The sequence below is a fragment of the Oxyura jamaicensis genome, chromosome 10 (genome assembly GCF_011077185.1).
Source record: "Oxyura jamaicensis isolate SHBP4307 breed ruddy duck chromosome 10, BPBGC_Ojam_1.0, whole genome shotgun sequence".
In the NCBI taxonomy this organism is placed as follows: Eukaryota; Metazoa; Chordata; class Aves; order Anseriformes; family Anatidae; genus Oxyura; species Oxyura jamaicensis.
Window position 1 is genome coordinate 16,479,626 of NC_048902.1, and position 18,718 is coordinate 16,498,343.

The 18,718-nt window shown below is 37.6% G+C and overlaps 1 long non-coding RNA gene across 1 annotated transcript in view; it reads right to left on the reverse strand.

Moving 5' to 3' along the window:
- Positions 1-18,718, reverse strand: part of LOC118172369 — a 58,891-nt gene that overhangs the window by 5,226 nt on the left and 34,947 nt on the right. Inside the window, exons 3-5 of the long non-coding RNA XR_004753668.1 lie at positions 12,817-12,876; positions 10,984-11,035; positions 967-1,071 (exon numbers count right to left, since the gene is read on the reverse strand). This is a non-coding gene — a long non-coding RNA (uncharacterized LOC118172369). The remainder of the gene's footprint in view (positions 1-966; positions 1,072-10,983; positions 11,036-12,816; positions 12,877-18,718) is intronic.

Sequence of the window (18,718 nt, forward strand, 5' to 3'; positions counted from 1 at the left end):
GTGGGAAAATAAAAGTCTCCCCCATCAGATTTGTCCCTCCGCATTCAAAACAGGCACGTGGGCCCTATGAAGGATTAACTGCCTGCTTGTAAAATGCCATGTTTTGATATTAAGCCATTTTTAGCTGCAAGATGGCCAAGCAATGTGTGTGCTTCTGCCACCCTACAACTCAGCCATAACTTCTATCGTGCTCTGAAGAAATTACCACACCTGGATTGGCATCTACCATGCCAGCCTTCAACCCTTTGAGATTTGCATCGAGTTTAGGGGATTATCACACCTTCAAATGCAGGCTTTGTAAATAAAGAGTAAAAACAGTCATCACTAAAGCACTATAGTAACGCTTTGTGCAGCTGAAAAACAACAGTGGAAATGGTAGGTGGCACTCCTTTCTCAGGAGCTATTTTTAAATGTATCTTGTATTTTTTGGACAGTATGAAAAGTTTCAGTCCATGTTATTGACTAATAGGGTATAAAAGCTCAGGTTTGAACAAAAAAATTAGCTCATTTTTGTCATCCCTAAAAGAGCTTAAAAAACACTACAAATGACCATATAAATGCTTCATTCTCCAGAATGTTAATATAGCTTACTAGATAAAGACCTGAATAAAAACTTGTTGAAGTCAGTGAAAGCATTTTCATTGCCTTCAATGAAAGCTGCATTTGGCCTAAAAATGATCCATTAGGTGAGGTGAACTTTCCCACCAAGTACTAGTCAGATCTAATTTTAAAAATATTCAGTTGGAAATCATCATTCATCCTTCTGGATAGTGTAAAGAAAAAGGCTTCTTCACTGTTAAGCTCAGACCCATTAGGTTTAAGACCTACCATTGGACTTACCACATATGGCTATCAGCAGTTGAGTAACCTACCTTTCATGACTTTTGTATTCTACTTCAAACAAAATCAAACTCTTTGGGTTTGGAGATGGGTTGGCTGTACATTTTTCTCACATTGGTGTCTTACCCTGTTTTACTGGCTCAGAATTTCTTTACTTAATGCTGTCGGTATGGATGCTGGACAGTCAAAGCCTTCCTAAGTAATATCAACATTACAACATTTTCTGGTAACCTGAAAGGAAAAGAAATGGAAAATATATATATGTTAATATATAGCATGAGATTTTAAAGTAAACAATCATGAGAATGTTTTGTATAAATGTATAAAAAAATGCACATTCTGAAATCTGTAAGAAAACCTGATTTGGCCAAAAGTTTTAACATAGATTATCTGTTAGCTTCAGTTTCTAACAAACCATGTTATGAGATCATGTCTCTGTCTCATCTATCTAGCCAGTTTCAATTCTGATGACAGGAAGAGGAGGAAAAAACTTTACATAGTTACTTGGATTTTGCTGTTGCTTCCAAGTGATGTTGTGGGAGGCTCAAATTATACAGATAAAATAAGTACACTGCTGAGTGAATACACATAAGCCAAGATAAATTTATTTTTCCATGATGATCACACCACCGTAGATGTGGAGACTTAGTTATGAAGCCAAGGTTTTGGGAATGGTCATGTAATCTGAAAGGACCAGCCACCTAGCAGTTCCCATTTTTCTTGAAAGGCTGTGAGACTCACTGAGACTGTGTAGAAAAACTGGAGCAGTTCATAGCCCAAAGAGGAAAATCTCTCCACACAATGAACTTGAAAATATTTTTCTACATCCTTATGGGCTTGCACATTCAAAGCCTGCTGCAAATATTGCTAGTCAAAAGGGATTTCCAATGGAGCTAAGATGCCTGCTTTCTCCAGCTCCTGTTCACCCTAAATTACTGTGCTCCACAAAGATTTCTACTGTCTTCTACAAGGGCATATGGCTCTGCTCCACCAAATTCATCCCAAAATCTAATTCATACCCAAATCATTCTTCTACTCTAGAAAGCGTGAAGCTTAAAGAGAAAAGTTAAAAATGAGGAGACTACCAAATTTTATTCCAGATCATCAAGGGTCTATCACTAGTGATTCTGGACAAGTCACTTCTTTTCCCACACCTCAGTTTCCTCAGCAATAAGTTGTATTGACCTCCACTGTGGATCAGTACCAGATTTGCAGGTGAAAGTCACTATAAAATACACAGGTTGTTGTTGCTTATTAATAGGATACCAAAAGTTGTAGACCATAGTAGACCACAGCAACAGGAAGCACATGGGAGGCCAAAAGAATAAAGTAGATAAATTGGATCACTTAGTAGAAATGGAAAAACTTTTTCATTTTTACTTGATACTGGAGGTTCTTTATGTGCTATATCGACAACATAGTATTTTCAGTGTCACCTCTTCATTAAAGAGTCGTTTTAAAGGCAGTTGATGGGTTCTAGTATCATACTATTCATCTAATAAAAGTATTCATTAGTTTATACATCATATTCCTTTTCCTGCTGGTCTGGTAATCCTTAAATATGACGTCCCAAAGGTACTGATTGTGATCTCACATCAGTACATATTAGTAAATCCATTAAAGTTAATAGGTTATTGTCCATTGATGTAAGAAAATCAAGGCTAATGAAGCTACTTGAGTATGCAAGAATTACAGGATCAGAATCTACTGACATTTAATATTTTGGAAGGTTATGTGCTTTTTCAAGATAGAACATAACTTTCCTTTACATAGCTTTCAATAGAGGTGCATTAGCCTCTAGTGGCAGTAGAGGTGATATATTGTATCGCTAATTTAAAGGATTATGCATGAAAAGTGAATATATTGCAATAATTATGAAGTCTTGTTTGACTTCACTTTTCCAGAAGTGTACTTTGTCATGCATTAAGTACATTGTGGATTTGAAAAGCAAAGTCAAGATGCTGTAAATCGGGGTGAAATAAAAAACTTATTAGCACGTTTTAAGAGCAGATTTAGGTTTGGAATATTTTCCATGTGATTGCCATTATTACTGCATTTATATCTGAGCAATGCTTCTATTTGATTGCGAGCATGTGTGAGTGTCTGTGTGCATGTGCGTGCAGAAGGGGTCATGACATTTATTAAAGCAGTCAATAAGGCACGCATAGGACAGGCATCTAACCCTGGAATATATTTATATTTATACTCATTTCTGATATGGAAACTAAAGACAAAAAATCAATTGGAATCTAACATTTCATTGTCCTTCACCTTGACTTTTTGGTTTAAAGTAAGCAGTTAAAGAATAAACATTGCTGGGGAGAAATAAATAAATAAATAGATGAAAAAGCCACTCTCTAACATTATTAGGACTTCCAAAGTAAATAAAAAGTGGTAGAGCTGAGAGCAAATTGCTGCAGTGGTGCCAGGGAGAATCCTGATTTTAGCACCACTGTACCAAATTTGTCATTTAGGAAAGCTCTTGTTCCCTTTATTGAGTTCCACTGTAGTGAACAATTTCTGTGTGCATCCCTCGTGTGTCCTTTTGGTTTATTATCTTTCACTGTGAATTGAGCATCCACAATCAGTTTCACAGGAAGCCTAATTTCACACACTGCTTATACATATGATGAGGACTTCCCTCCTCCTCCCCCCCCCGCCCCCCATCCCTTCTCCCAATGTTCTTATCAAATGAAGAATTGTGGATAAGGGTTAGGTGCAGATAAACATGAGTGTAGCACTTCCAGAAAGGTCATGATCCCCCCATAAGGTGCTTCTTGTTATGCCTGACCTTCAGATTTTCATCATCAGCCCGCCTGACAACTTAATAATGCAGAGGTGCAGGATTCATTTCTCCCCTCTGAGAGAGCCAGTACGGGACGCCCTTTTCCCTGATTATTTCCCTGCACTCCCGGCTGCCCTTTATAAGCCAACCAGAACTCCATCAATCATGCTCTTCTCTCCTTTCCTCCTCAGCCCCCAGTCCTGAAAGCTCACAAGCTGCAAAGTCCCCTTTTGTCTTGTGCTGCTACCCAGCTACAACAACAGAAAAGAATCCCTGCTTGAAAACACCCTTAGCAGGCAGCAATCAACCTTCCTATTAAAAAGAGAGAGTCGTTCACTTTTCCTCCACCCGGACTGTATTATCTTGCAGAATAACTCCTCATGGGCTCTGCTAACTGTCAAAGGAGGGAAGAAATTTAAGCTGAAATCAGAAGTTTTGATTTCCTTTTATTTGTTATTTTTCTTCTGATTTCCTTTTTTATCTTTTCCTTCTTGTTCTTGTATTTGTTTACCTATAGGTTAATATTAATCAAATGAAGAAAAAAAAAAAAAAAAAAAAAAAAACACTTTCTTAATTATTTCTTCTCTCTTTTAAACAATTTCCTAAGTATTCCTTCTCTCCCTTATTCTTTCTTCCTTATTTTTTTCTTTTCTTCTGAAAATAAAAGAGAAACAAATACTTGATACATTCAGAATATTAAGCATGTTGGTTAATGGACTGAAATAACAGAAAAGTTCAGAAGAAAGTCTTCTTGGGATGGGAAGATATTGATTCAGATCAGATTTTAAAGGCTACAATAAACTTGTGTTATAAAATATGAATTCATTTCACCCCAGCCTTCCTAGTGCTTTTTCAGCCAATGATTCCTAGAGTGAAAACGGGATGATAACACACCATGAGCATCTGCTGTGAGCGAAGTACAGTATGTTCCCTGACAGAGCAGGGATATGCCAAGGCCATCTCCTATCGCCTAAAGCAGCTGCCATTTGTACCTCCAAGAGGGGAAGTATCCCCTGGTAAGCTACAGCTCAGCTGGGTATGCAAGCTACACTGTACCCAGCAAGCAAGCTCAGATTCTACCCTGCCCAGTGGCAGCAGGATGCAAATCTGTGCCCAGCTGGATAGAGAAGATAATGCGATAGCCGAGCTCACCCATTAAGGCACTGTGCTGGAGCTGTAAGAATAAATAAATAAATAACAGAGCTGCATGAAGCACCGTAAAACCACTCATTTGCCAAATATCAACATTGTGGCTGAAATTAAGTTTTCCTAGCTCCTCCTGTGCCTGGATGCACTCAGATAGCACTGGTGCATGAGAAAGCCTGAGCTCATGGCTGTTTGTTTTTCAAGTGAACCACCACCTTGGCGTGGAGAGCAAAAACTTGCTTAAAAGCAGAGAAAACAGCCCCAGTGCCATTCAGTCTTCCAAATATGTATTGTGGGAATAATTGGGAGGCCCCTGAATAATGTTTTACCATCTGAATTATTTCATACATCGCAGGTTTGGAAAATCCCAACACAGAATTGGAGTTTATAGTGAAATGTGGAATCGCATTTACTAGTTGTGAAAGCTAAATATCTCTTCAGAGCCTTCTTTTTCTTAATAATAATAGTAAAAAGAAATATCTCTGTTCAGATCTTCTTTCAAACTAATAACATGTCAAAGATTGCAAACTGCCATCAGAAGAGAGCTGGAAAGACTAGCAAACGTTCAGGAGGTGCAAGAATGGGGAATTTGTCCTAAATCCCATTGATCAGTCAATTAGTGTCGCTTCTGCCTCCAGCATGTTTTGGACAAAATCCCAAAGAATCATCTGGTTCATTGTCAGGCTTTTCTCCACTTCAGTCAATGACCTAAGAAGAAGTCCAAAGAACATCTTAGAAAGACCAGAAAACATGAGTCAAAAACAAAGAGTTGAAAAAAGCTTAGGAAGCAGATGAAAGAAGAAGGAAGGAGAGATGGAAAGGATAAAGCACAACAGAGAAAAAGGAAAGATCATTCTGAGATGCTGGTGAAGAAAAATAGATGAGTGATAATGATCTAGGGGTGGGGGAGAACCTGTCTGAGAGGGAGAGGCAGGTTTGGACAGCAAAGGGAAGCACAAACAAATGAAGCAGAAAAACAGGAAGGAAAGCAAAGAAAACTTGCAGATACAGAGGAAAAGCAGCAGGAAATCTGCAGTACCCAGTATCCTTTCTTGACCACTAGACACAGGAAATCACTCTTCAAAAGAACAGCCAAGAACGTGGGACCTGATAAGAGTGATAAAGATGCCATTGCCACCAGATCAAAGTTTTGGAGGAAGGTGATAGAAGGAGGGAAAGCAAAGGAATAAAGCATAAAAAAGTCAACCTTAAAGCAGGCTGGATTTTTTATTTTTTAACTTCATCTTAAAATGTGCCCAGCTTGCGTCTCTAAGTGAGGAGGGGGACTCCCTGGGATATTAAAACCATTCCTAAGCCAAGCTCCATTTAAGCTTCACAAACTACAAATGCAAATGCAAATCCCTTGCTTGGCACCTCCTCTTCATTTCAGCCTACATCAGCTGCAGCAATAGTGACTGTCCACAGCCCTTTGGCAAGGCTTTCCTAGCAGTCCCTCACCTGGGACCCAGGCTGCTCTTCTCCCCTCCAGCTCCCGAGCTCAGCACTCACAGGGGCAGCACTGGGAGCTGCCATGGTCCTTGGGTGGCATCTTCATGTGGCCCCAGGTCAATCAGGTAGTGAAAGACACACGAGGTCAGGTCGGTCCTTGGTTTGGAATTTCCCTTGGTGAAACACCGGTTTTATAGAGAGGAGGGAGATTGTCCTCTACTGACATTTGCCAAGGGAAAATGAAGAATAGTTTGGATCTGGACCAGAGGGCCATGGCTACATCCAAGCCCTTGCAAATTGACTTGGCAAGAGAGGATTCTCTCGAGGAGTGAGGAAAACCAGAGAGATGTCAGTCAGAGAAGTAAACACCATATGCTTGTCTCACAGCATCTGACAGTACTGAAGTGGACAGAGCAGAGAGGCTGGCAGATCTGAGAAATAGGGCAGTGTAAATCAAGACACTATCTCCTTCCTTTGCTTCCCAGAGGAGTTCCACAGGCATAAGCAGTGTATTCCTCCTAAACCCAGGAGCTCTTCAAAGCCGATTGGTGTTTTCCATACTGATTATTTACTCTAAGCCTCGACTGAATGAAATGTAGGTTACAGAAAGGTGACTTTTTTTTGAAATGTATGAGATAAATCCTTCTTCGTCTAGAGGGCAAAGAGTTAGTGAGAGAAGGGAGAGACTACAGAACCATTTATTATGCTGCGTTTGGTTTTAAATTAACAAAATTTTCTTCAGATATATTTTTTTTCTTCCTCAGTACTGAAAATTTGGTGGGCAAAGCTTATGCAATAGTTTCAATTTTCTTTGGAAAATATTGTCATTTGACTCATGTGGGGTTATTGGGGGAGGGATGGCGGGGGGGTGGAGGAGCCCTTCGCTGATGTTCCTTTGCTCTCCTTTTCTACCTGCTGCATTCTCCTTTTCCACCTATCGTCTCCAGTTGAAAATTATATCATGGACACAATTCCCTCCCTAACCTTCTCCAGACAAGCTATTAAGAAGCAGAGACTGGCTGTAGAGACGCCAGTGAGACTCCAGTGCCCGAGCAGAACTCATTCCTTAAGTCCATCAGTAATTACCCATGTGGCATTCAGCCCATCAAGTTGCCATTGTTTTAAAAATTGGTTTTAGGCACTCTGAAAGCTTTTTGAAAACACAGAGCAAAGATTATAGCTATGGAAATAAACAGCTGAGAAGCCAGCCTACAGACAAAAAAAAATGTAGGCTGTTGATAAGACAAGTTGATGAGAAAGGAAAAAACTTGCTAGAAAAAAAAAAAAAAAAAAAAAAAAAATTGAACTTCAAGTTCGAGCAAAAGCTTCAAAAATGTGTAATGTTGTATTAACTTATCCCAGACATATTTTGACAGCTATAAGAGGAAATAGCTGAATTAGAAGTTTTACAAGTGTAATCTCTGACAGGTTTTACACCAAATATTTACTTTTTTTATTCATCAGGTTAATAAACTCGTAACCTCCTCTTGCACTGGTCATTTCCTGATGAGATCCAATTTTCTCCTATCTGGCTGCAACATGCCTGTGTGTTCAAAGCAAGTTTTGAACACAGGTATATCTTCAGAAGCACCATTCAGCTCAGAGGAGGTAGAACTCACATGGAAATCAATGGGAGATTTACTTGCATGAGAATTGCAAATCTGAGCTATTCTGGAGTGCCGTTCTGTTCAGCAAAGCTTTCTATTCCTCTTGTTGGCTCAAACCAAGAGTTTCCTGCCTTTTAGCTTATGAATAGGCAAGCTTTTTGAACCTTGACTGTTCTGTCTCAATTCTCTAGAAAATTAATATTAAGAGTGCAAAATTCCTTTTCCTGTGCTTCTTCCCTTCATATTTAACATGTATGTAATGCACACAAGAAGTCTAGCTGTTTGGGTAAATAATACCAGCATGACTTAGAAATGACCTTCTTGGACATGGATTTTCTTTTGTCTGATAACCCATGTTCTCTCAGAGTCAAATATTATAAATCTACTAATTTATTGTAGTAAGAGTACAGCAGTATTTGTGAACAAGTGAATAGTAAGCAAATACAGAATACGCTAAAATGGAGAATTACAATAAATAAATAATTTGTCTGTACACTTAATAGCTAGTTCAAAAATGAGAAGCTTTATCAGGGAAAAATAAAAGACTAAAATAAAATTTTTGCAATAAAATTCTGAGCCATAAACAATAACACATAGAAATATATTATTTGTTTAAATACACTAAAGGTTCTATCATAATCAAGTTGTGTTTTTTTTTAATCAAATGTAGTCCGATTAGTCTTCTTTACTGCTTTCTATTTTTGATTTACTATTTTTATCTTAAAATAATCCTCCTGACCAAAGACATATGAAAAATCTATATTTTGTCATTGTACTATTTTTATATTCTTTTTAATGATACGGTATAAAAATCATATTCTAATAACGGACACCTGTAGCATAAATACACTAAGACACTTTTATATCAGTGGCAAAAATCTGTAGTCATTTAATACCCTAATAAGATGGATAAGAGCTCAAAAATAGCTTCAGGGGAGTAACCCTTGTGCTAAATTAACAAAAATTAATATTAACTTCTGAAATATGTGATAGAAAATCTTTAATGTAAAACCCCCAAAGTATTCACTCAAAAAGATGTATCAGTTCTTAACCCAACTCAAATGCAAATGGTCATTTTCATCTGCAAAATATTTTCACAGGAATAATCATTACATTTAGTGAAAAGTTGAACAAAAGATCTTATCAGAATTAAGATTTGTGTGGAAAGAGCACACTACCTGAAACTGAAATATCAATTTCATTAAGTCTTCTTTATCTCATTCTGCTACAGACCTTCCTCCTTTTTTCTGCCTGAAAAACTGCACCCAGCTTCCCTATGTCCCAGTTCAGTGATCAGTATCACTACATGGTCAAAGATTTACAATTTTTTTGGGGGGGGGAGCAGATGAAGAACTTTATTTCTCCACCTTCTTAACCAGTATGTTCCAACTTGTGTCTGTTTCAGTAAACAAACCCATATTTTAGTGTTTTGTGTTTTTTTTTTTTTTTTAAAAAAAAAAAAAAAAAAAAACTAGCAGAAAACAGTTTTTCTCTTTCTACTAGTGTATTGGGTTAGTTTTTAATATTCCATATTAAAGAGGCAGAAAAATATTTTTTGAACTTCAAATACATTTTCCAATCATTTTTTAATTACTTCACTCTGCCACTCCACTGCAAATCCTAACACCTCCCAGCGTGATTGTTTCCTGCTAACAGAGACATTTTGCAGACAGATTGAGTGTCAATATTATTAGCAGCAAATTATTCACGTTGCGTGAATAGCCTTATAATCCTTATTTATTGTGAATATTCAGGAACCTATTGTTTTTAAAATAATAACTTTTAATAAGCTCTGAGGATTCTAATGACATTTTATTAATGCTATCAAGGTTTTAGGGCAGCAGAGATAAAAATGTTATTCTTCTGATTCAATGAATTACCGTGGCAATACCAAGTTTGTCTCTAAAGTGCTAAAGACAGCAGAAAACATATGTAGCAACCTTGCGTCCATGCTAGCCAGTGCTAGTACTTGTCTGCCTTTGTGGTACTTAGATAAAGTAGGGAATGAGTAGCTGTATCAAGTAGTTTGCTACTAAAATAGCCTTTCACTGTTTATTTTCCAGCTAAGTCAATTAGGCAAGGTGGTGCATCAACATTCAGTATGTGCTGATTTCAGATATATTGGCAGGCTTTTAAATAAACACCAATGAAAGGAGTATACATCTGTTAAAAAAAAAAAAAAAAAAAAAAAAAGCAAGCTCTTAGGGAAATAAATACTAAAGATGGCATGCTATAACCCAAAAACACAGGAATTGGAAGACTGCTTTGTTGTCTCATTATTTTTTCTGCAGATGACTTCATTTCCCAAATAGTGTTGTTGGTGTTGTTGTTTTTTTTTTAAACACAAAACTTTAAGCTTTCTCACAATGTTGTCTTGTTTGAATGCATGCATAAATAAATTTTGATCATCTGCTTCAAATCTAACTTTATGTGAAAGAATAAAGAAGTTGTTTTAAGCTTTCTAATTAAAACACTGAGACCTTCCCCATTAAATGACTCCAGTTTTATGCTGACTTGTATGCTTCTATAATTCAAAGAACCTGCTTGTCTCAGTTCAGGTCAAGGTTTATACAAATTGTTGAGGTAGACATTGGAAATGTATTTTTGGAAGAACAAGCCCTGAATGGAATTATTCTCTGCAATCAAGTTGAGGATGTGAGGATACAGTAGAAGGAGAAAGTGAAGTGTTCAAGGTCAGAGAGCAAAAAAATTCAAGATCAAGAATAAAACCTGGAGACCCTAAATCCCAGGTCAACACTCAACCCACTGCTTCTATAAATCAACAATTATCTCAGTGTGTAACCTAAATAACATTTTAGATGTCTTTGGTCCACAAGTTGATGCCTACCTGTACCTCCACCTTTTTATCTCCCCAGCTTAAAACTTGTCTGATTAGTCAGAGCTTGATTTCATGTATTTGTTCCTGCCACATTACAAAGGGTTAAGAGTTGAAGTCCACCAGAACAATGACTTTTGTAGACAACATTTCTCCTCCTCATCCCCCCAGACTCTGCTTTAATAAACATTTGATTGGTTGGCTTAAAAATTAACCATATGGTGCTATTTGTAAGATACAGACACAAGGCTCAGGAAGGGCATGATCCATTTAGCCTGTCTGGGCAAATGATTTCAGTGTTAACATCAGAGTCAACTTACTGTCATTAGTGGAGCATGAGCAGAAGACTAGGTAACTTCTTAAACCACAGACCTAAAAATAAAGAAATTAAATCATTGTAAGAAGTCATCTGATGACTGAAGACAGAAACAGTGTGAAGAGTCATGGGTGCATTGATTTGTCTCCAGTGGCAGAGATTGCATTATTCAAGTCCATTCACCATCACTTATTAATTGTACAGTCACTGAAACTGAGTGAACTATAGCATTTGTTAACACCCATCTTAATTCAGAACATTTGTTTCACCCATGCCTTACTATTTGCAAACATGCAGGCAAGTAGGTTTTGTTCAGACAAAGATTTAGGGAATGGATATTCCTACCAGGAAAGTGGCTATATTCTCACAAAGGTAGTCTTGCACGTATTAAATATTGGACATTCCTTCTTTTCTGGCTTAAATAAATAAATAAATAAAACTTATACTAATCCAATCAAGACTAAGAAAGAATAACATCTGATCTACATTACTAATCATCCACCAATTAAAAATCCTGAGAATTATGAAGATTAACAGTTTACATGATGAAATGTCCCAGTATACAGCCATGCAAATAATCACTGAAAAAGAATCAATTTTTTAAAAAGCTGGATGTAAGCAGCAAATATATTCATCCCCAAAGTCTCTATAATATGAATTATTTAAGCAACTCGAGTAAGCAATATTAGGCATTCTTTGCAATGTCACTGAAATCATAGAAATGGTAGTCAGAAATCTTCTGTACTCTTCTGACTCTGTGACCCATGGGAAGTCATGGTACCTCTGGGTGACCCATGAGTTTGTCTGTCTGTAAAACAGGTATTTTAAATAATATGAATCTAATCACATGGCTGCTCTCAGTACAGTATGCTTGGTAAGTGTTCTCAGATCACTGGATAAAAGTGCTATATTAGTTCAAACAATGATGATTATTATCTTTCAGGGATTTTTATCCTCAGTGAAAAGCAAAAAGAATTACTGGCCAATTTTGTCTAGTAAATGCTGAATACTTGGAACGCTTCCCGTTCATAGTCATTCTGTGGCTTTCCTGTGTCTGACTTATGTTTATCTTCATTAAGTGGAATAATGCAAGTCAAAATAGCTACAAGTAAACTGTCTGCTGGATAGGGAACAGTTGTTAGTTCATGGGAAATGGATCGTAAAAAATGTGCTCCTTTGACTTTAGAAAAGAGCTCTAAATTGATCCATTTCCAGTTCAAAGCTCCTTAAAACATACTGAGCAATCTCACCTGATGTTTCATCACCATCATAACGTCTTTCTAGTTCAACAGGGGATGGATTACTCTGAAAGTTTTTGTCTCTATCAAAGTTCACCAGAAAGTCCTGGTTCACAGGGGAAGGCAGGGAGAGCATCTTATACTTACTGGAAGCCCGTCCAAATAAGCAATTGTCCTGGGTTCTTTGAACTTTGGAAGAGGTGGAGATGCAGTCATATAGAAGATGAACTGCTTCCCTTGAAGGAGCACAGCACATATCTGTGCAGATTGATGGAGTCATAAGTCACTAGAAGCTAACCTGGGTACAGCCTGAGGTAAAGCGGAAAGCTAAAGTCATTCCAGGTGGGCTGGTGGAAGGAAAAACAAATCCTAGACATTCACATATGAGGTCGTAACTTCTGTTCCATCGCAGCCCATGTATAAATATTTTAGATTTATATTTTAGAAGTTTTAAGCCTCTCTATAAAATGCGTTTAACTTCAGGTTTTATTTTAAAATGCCTCTCGAGTCAGCGAGGTGCCATACTCTCTCAAGGATTTCAAGCAAATCTCTCTTGACCAATCCAAATTCATAAGCCAAACCATATGATTTCAAAATACCTTCAATTGCCTCCTGGATCATATGTCCACATCTGGAAATGATGGATATTCTCCTCCCAGCTGCAGAAGAGGGAAATTCTGCATTAGGCTAAAAACACTGTGTAAATTGCAAGAGAGAAGGGTCAGCTTTCTAAAATTACAGTGGTCAAGGTAAGTCAAGCACTTTAATGGAAGGCTCAGATCCAAGATCAAAATCATTTTACAAATCTCTGAGCAATTCCACCTACAAACATGCAGAATGTTTTGGTTGGTTTTATGGTGAGCACAGCCAACGGGCAGCAAATTCACATAGCTGGAGACTAATCTCCCTTCACATGGGACACAAAGCAGGTGCTCTCCGTAAGGATGAAACTGTGCCCCAAATTTGGTTGATGTAAAGCAGGAGAGAACTTTCTGATGGGAAATGGTTGTAAATTACAGGAAGATCAATAGAGAAGAACAATTCAAAGCTGAAATAGCAATTTTGAGCTCACCTTGCTGAAATGTCTTTCTCTAAATTATTCTTAAAACACTAAAGGATGTATTAGTTGATCAGTAATAACAGGAAAAAAATTATTCAATAAAGAAAGACAGAAGCAACTGTGGAATTTTTATGCTGTATGACTGAATTTACATCAGTCAATTATGTTACCTTTCCTTGCACCCCTTTTCCTTACCCTTTTTGTGCAATTATCTATATTGAGATTTCATCTTCTATGGCTTATAAAGAATCACTCTTACATTAAGTGATACACAAATAGAGCAAAATTCACTGGAAGGTATGTCATTTTGTGTTATCATTAGTGATAGCACTACATTAATAATTAAGTTGAAACAAATAGTCTATTTGTCTGTCTATGTCTCTGAATCATTACCTCACTGAGTCTTTTCTGGGAAAGTCTTATTGCTTCAAAAGGAATCACGTTCGGTAGGACCTTAGGTAGAATTAAAACATCATCTAGAAAGGACCACGGTATAGACTGCATTTCCTGATAGAAAAAAAAAATGACTGAAATGACTTGATCTAAAAACTCTCAAAGCTAGGATAGGCTAGTCAAAATGAGTTACAACTAAGTCAAAGAAAACTATGCTAAAATTTGGGGATTGGTATGACTGCACATTCTTGCAGATACCAATCTAAAATTCTTAAGTGGGCAGCAAATCTTGCAATAATATAGTTTTCTCACAATATTTCTAATAGCTTCTGTTTTAGTGAGGTTAGAGATAACAGGAAAACAGTATGTCTCCATGTTATTTTGACTCTTGCAGCTAAGTGCTGGCTGGAGTACTAGGGACTAATTCCAGAGCTGACGTAAATAAGCTTACTCAAAGAGAGTGAGACAACATCAATTTACACAAACCATAGTTCAAGCCTGGGAAATTCAGATGCATGCAAAGTTTAGATAAGATACATCTAGGCAAATATTTGAGGTATGTATACACATCTATATATAATGCTTTCTAAACCACTTTAATCTCAATGTACTTATAGGAGCTGTCTAAAAATAAGAGGAATCTGCTATGGGGAACTGAGCTGCAAGGATGCAAGAAAATGCAGAGAATTTCCTAGTCCACCTGATTTGTTTCATACCCACAAGTATCCCACAGTACCCAGAGAAGAAGGCTCCTCAACCAGTGTCCTCTTGAAGAAGAAAGGCAGAGAAAATAGTCCTGCCAAGGGACTATTCAGAGTTGCTCTGAGTTATGTTCTGGAGGATATCCATCTTCCATGTTCTAAACAGGGATCCTGGGAATGACACTCACATAATTTAATCTGCCCAAATAATTAATCTCCCTAAAATAACACCATCTTCACCTCCCAAGAATATCAAAAGCATATCCATTGGAGACGATCAGATTAAGCATAAGAGTAACCATTCCTGCATTTTAAATCCATTTGGTAGAGGAGACCTATTTCTGTGGATCTGGTAAAGGAATGTTTGCCTCAGTTCCCTTGTCTTTAGAAAGAGAATGGGCCTATCTCCCAGATAAACACTAAGATTTCATTAAAAGTTGGAAAGCATATCAAAGATGGATTCTTCAACGTATTTCACTTGGTCTAGTCCCCCATTTTCTCAACCTATTCCCCATCTCTAGAGGAGAGTCATAGGAATCAATTGCATTGAAATATTTCGTATTTAACTCAGGAAAAAAATAAATAAATAAATAACCACAAAGTCCAGGCTTGTATTGTTTTAAAAAAGATATTCACACTGGGCTCTAATTATGCGCATAAACATTGCTAATGTATTTGCTATTAGTCTGTGTGACACCTTATTCCTTTAAGTTTGCATCTCTTGGCATGGACTAGGAAAAGTCTCTCCTCTCTGAGAGGGCTAGTTAAGATGTATCTTGCTGTTTCCCCATATCTTTAGTATGCAGGGAGCGCAGAGATGGAGATAAAAGGAGAAATGTCTATCTTTGAGTCCTCTGCAATACAGAATAAGTTATCAACCTACTAACATGCATGTCTGAATAGACTCCTTTGGCAGGAGGGAGATTTTATCTGTCCTGACATGCGAATTCCTCCCTCATGTCAATCCATGAAAGTACTAAAGAATAAACTCTCTAGTAAAATGAATGTGGCATACCACTGGGACTTAGAGAGCATCATATTTTCCCCTAGCTACTTTTTTTTAATTCTCCAACTGAATCCTTGATATCCATATAAATTAGTCACTCTGAAGAACTACTTGAAAATCCATTGCTTTAATCTCATAGGCTTGGGGAGGGTGGCTCACTTTACTAAGGCTTGGGAGTTCGTTGTCTCTTTATTTTTCCTCTTCAACTGAGCAATGTGCCATCACATCCAGCCCCTGTGCAGGAGCGTTAGGGTAGCATTTGTGCTGGAAGCTTTGCAGCTGTGCAAGTCAAATGAGCAGGCACTACTTTGCCCTCAGATCTGGTAGGCCCCAAGGTGCAGATACGAGCCGTCAAAATGTCCTATTTAGCATCATGAAGTGCCCACCCATGCGCGAGGAAAAAGGATGCAATGTTTTCACTGAAGCTGAGCACAGTTGGTTATTGCATTTTGGGGGCATGAGAGGGAAAGTCACATTGGTCTGTGTGCAGATAAATTTTCTGTCTGCTTTCACAAATATTTGTTTCCACACTCAGCACCAGTGTGAGGAATCCTCATTCACCAGTCTCTATAGCACCTAGAACAAAGAGGGCTGCATCTCTGCTGAAATGGATCCCTTAGTCTTCACTTATGCAATAATTTCACATCAATAGTGGTTGTATGAGGAGAATAATAATCGTTTTTATAGAGCAAAACATAACCGAAATGGTAAAGAAAAAAAAAAAAAAAGGCAACAACAAAAAAAAGAGGTAAAATAAAAATGATCCATCCTTTCTTCTTTTGGTCTCTTGTGTTTATCCCTACGTATTTATGATGTACTACATAACAACATACTGGTTCTCATTGTATTGTGTCGAAGGCAAGAAGTTATACTTTGATTTGTGTTTTGTCTGTGCTTTTGTGTCTCAGATAAAGAATTTAAATGCTAGACAATTCTTATCACTTTTTATTAATATTTTAAGTAGTCTCTTAAGAACCAGGCACACAAAGTTGTTGTTATATCTTTATGTAATAACTCCAGACTATAATGCCCTTCATCACTTTCCCTTATTTTATTTGCACTCTATTTATTATTCTCAACTTTTCTTTGTGTGTGGTACCTCTGATGCTAGATGCAGTTCACTAGACTGCTTTCCTTCCATTCTTTTTCCTGTCTCTTTGTGCATCTATAACTGGAGTTTTTATTTAAAAACAAATGTAAAAACTCAGTGTAAGCTCATCTAGTTCCTTTAGGCTCATGTTGAATGATAGTCTCTGTGACCTTCCAATGGATAGTTAGGGATTTGATAGGAATCTCTTCTGCTGATCCTATTACCAGAACTCCAAATTTTAAAAAGTACACAGCTGAGGACTATGTAAACAAATCTAGAAGATGGATAGATATGGAAGGATAATCCACTGTGCCTTTTTGTAACTGAAGCAGGGATGGACGAGCCTGGAGAACAATCCCCACATTGCCAATGGGTGTGCACTTGCTTTTGTCTTTAGTTTTCTATAGGAGAATAGAGTCCGAAGTTTTGCTACAAAAACAAATTGATGGCAATGTGTTGTAATGACACCTCACTCATTTCTTTAAAAATAATCAGTTCCACAGGGTGACATTTTCAAACTTATGTTGCCAGGTCTTTTCAGCTAAGCTAACCTAAATCTTTTTCAAAAGCTTGCAGATAAGGAAAAAAAAAAAAAAAAAAAAAAATTCATTTTATGGATCAAAGGATTTCCCAGTAGATTAAGACTTTTCATTTTTAATATTGCAAACTCCTCATTCTGAGTGCAGAACTAAGGGGAAAAAGCAACTCAAGTGTCAGGTTTGGAGTCTGGAAAGGCGTTGGCGGGATTTTCCTTGGACCTGAAAAGCACTGAAGGGAATAAACATCCAAGGCATGGATACTTATCCTCTAACTCTTTCCTTTACCTTGAACACCAGCTGGAAAATAGAAAACCCGGAAACATATGTAGCATTGAATGAAAAGTTGGAAATACAAAATCAGCCTGTTAAAGGAGGAGAGTCACACTTTGGGTTAAATTCAGAGTGGAGAAAGAAAACAGTACTGATCGGCTGCTCCATATCTGTCTCTCTCTAGACGCATATGCACACACACACACACAAACACAGAAAATGTGTTTGATCCTGCCCTTTTCTATGCAAAAGCGTGTCTCAGAGTAGGCGATAAATCATCCACTTGGGCATGTGCACACAGAAGCCAGTTTGAAAAATACAAGGAGCAGAGGAATTGCCATATTGAATCAGACTATTGGTCCATCAAGTTTGGTATCATGCCTCCAGCAGTGGCTAAACCCTGAGACTTCAGAGGAAGGCGACCCTCAAAATCCACAGAGCACTTAGCTCAGTCTGTAGATGGGGGAGGGAAAAATGTTCGTCCTAACCCCTGCAGGCAGTAAATGTGTGTCCTATAGAGTGAGCTTGGATTTTCCTAATGTAGAGCCACAACTATAATTACTAGTTTGAAGCAGGACAGCAGAACAATGTTTGCAAACAGTCATTCACATAAAAAGCTGTTAATTCACTTTGACATCATTTGTGACCCTTTTCCAGGAAGGTTCATTTGAGCATGCAGTTTTGTTTATGGAAAGCAAAAGTTTGCTAAATACTCTGGAAGTGCTTCTCTGAACGTTTGTTTCAGAAATGACGTACTCAAACTTTTCATTTATTTCTACGCCTCTCAGTCATCCACACAGGAAAGAGAAATGGTGCCACATAATACACACATTGACACAGGTGTTGAAATCATGGCTTACAAACAGCAAATACTCAAAGTAAAAGGCAAAAGAAATGCACAGTAGATCAACACCAACGTATAGGAAATTCCTGAAGGGATGTGTGACTTTTTTTTCAAATAAACCATTCTGTGATAAAAGCTCTCCTAAAGAGTCAGCTGACATTTCTGGAAAATCATCCAGACTATTCAACCTAACCTCCTGTGACAGCAAAACTCAGCAGCTGGACACACACTTCTGGGCTGAATTCACATTTAGCAGAAAGGGGGGATTGTTAGTCACCTGTCTCTAGATCAATTTAAATGTCATGTGCCACTGGAGAGCTAAATTTTGAAGAAAAATATTTTGCTATGTCGTTTCCTGCCCACTTGCACTCACATCGTTGATTGCCCCTGATCACAATGACTATGGAGGTAGCAACAAGCCACATATGTATTTTACTAGAAATAAGTGGACTATAGTTAAACAGCACATAAAGTTTATATATAGGAGCTGTCTTTCTTGTTATTAATTAGAAGTCGGTGTGAGGGATGGGAGAACGTGCAAACAGAAAGAAAAGGTTTAATCTGAACTGGGCATCCTTTTTGCTTAATGCAAAAGCAA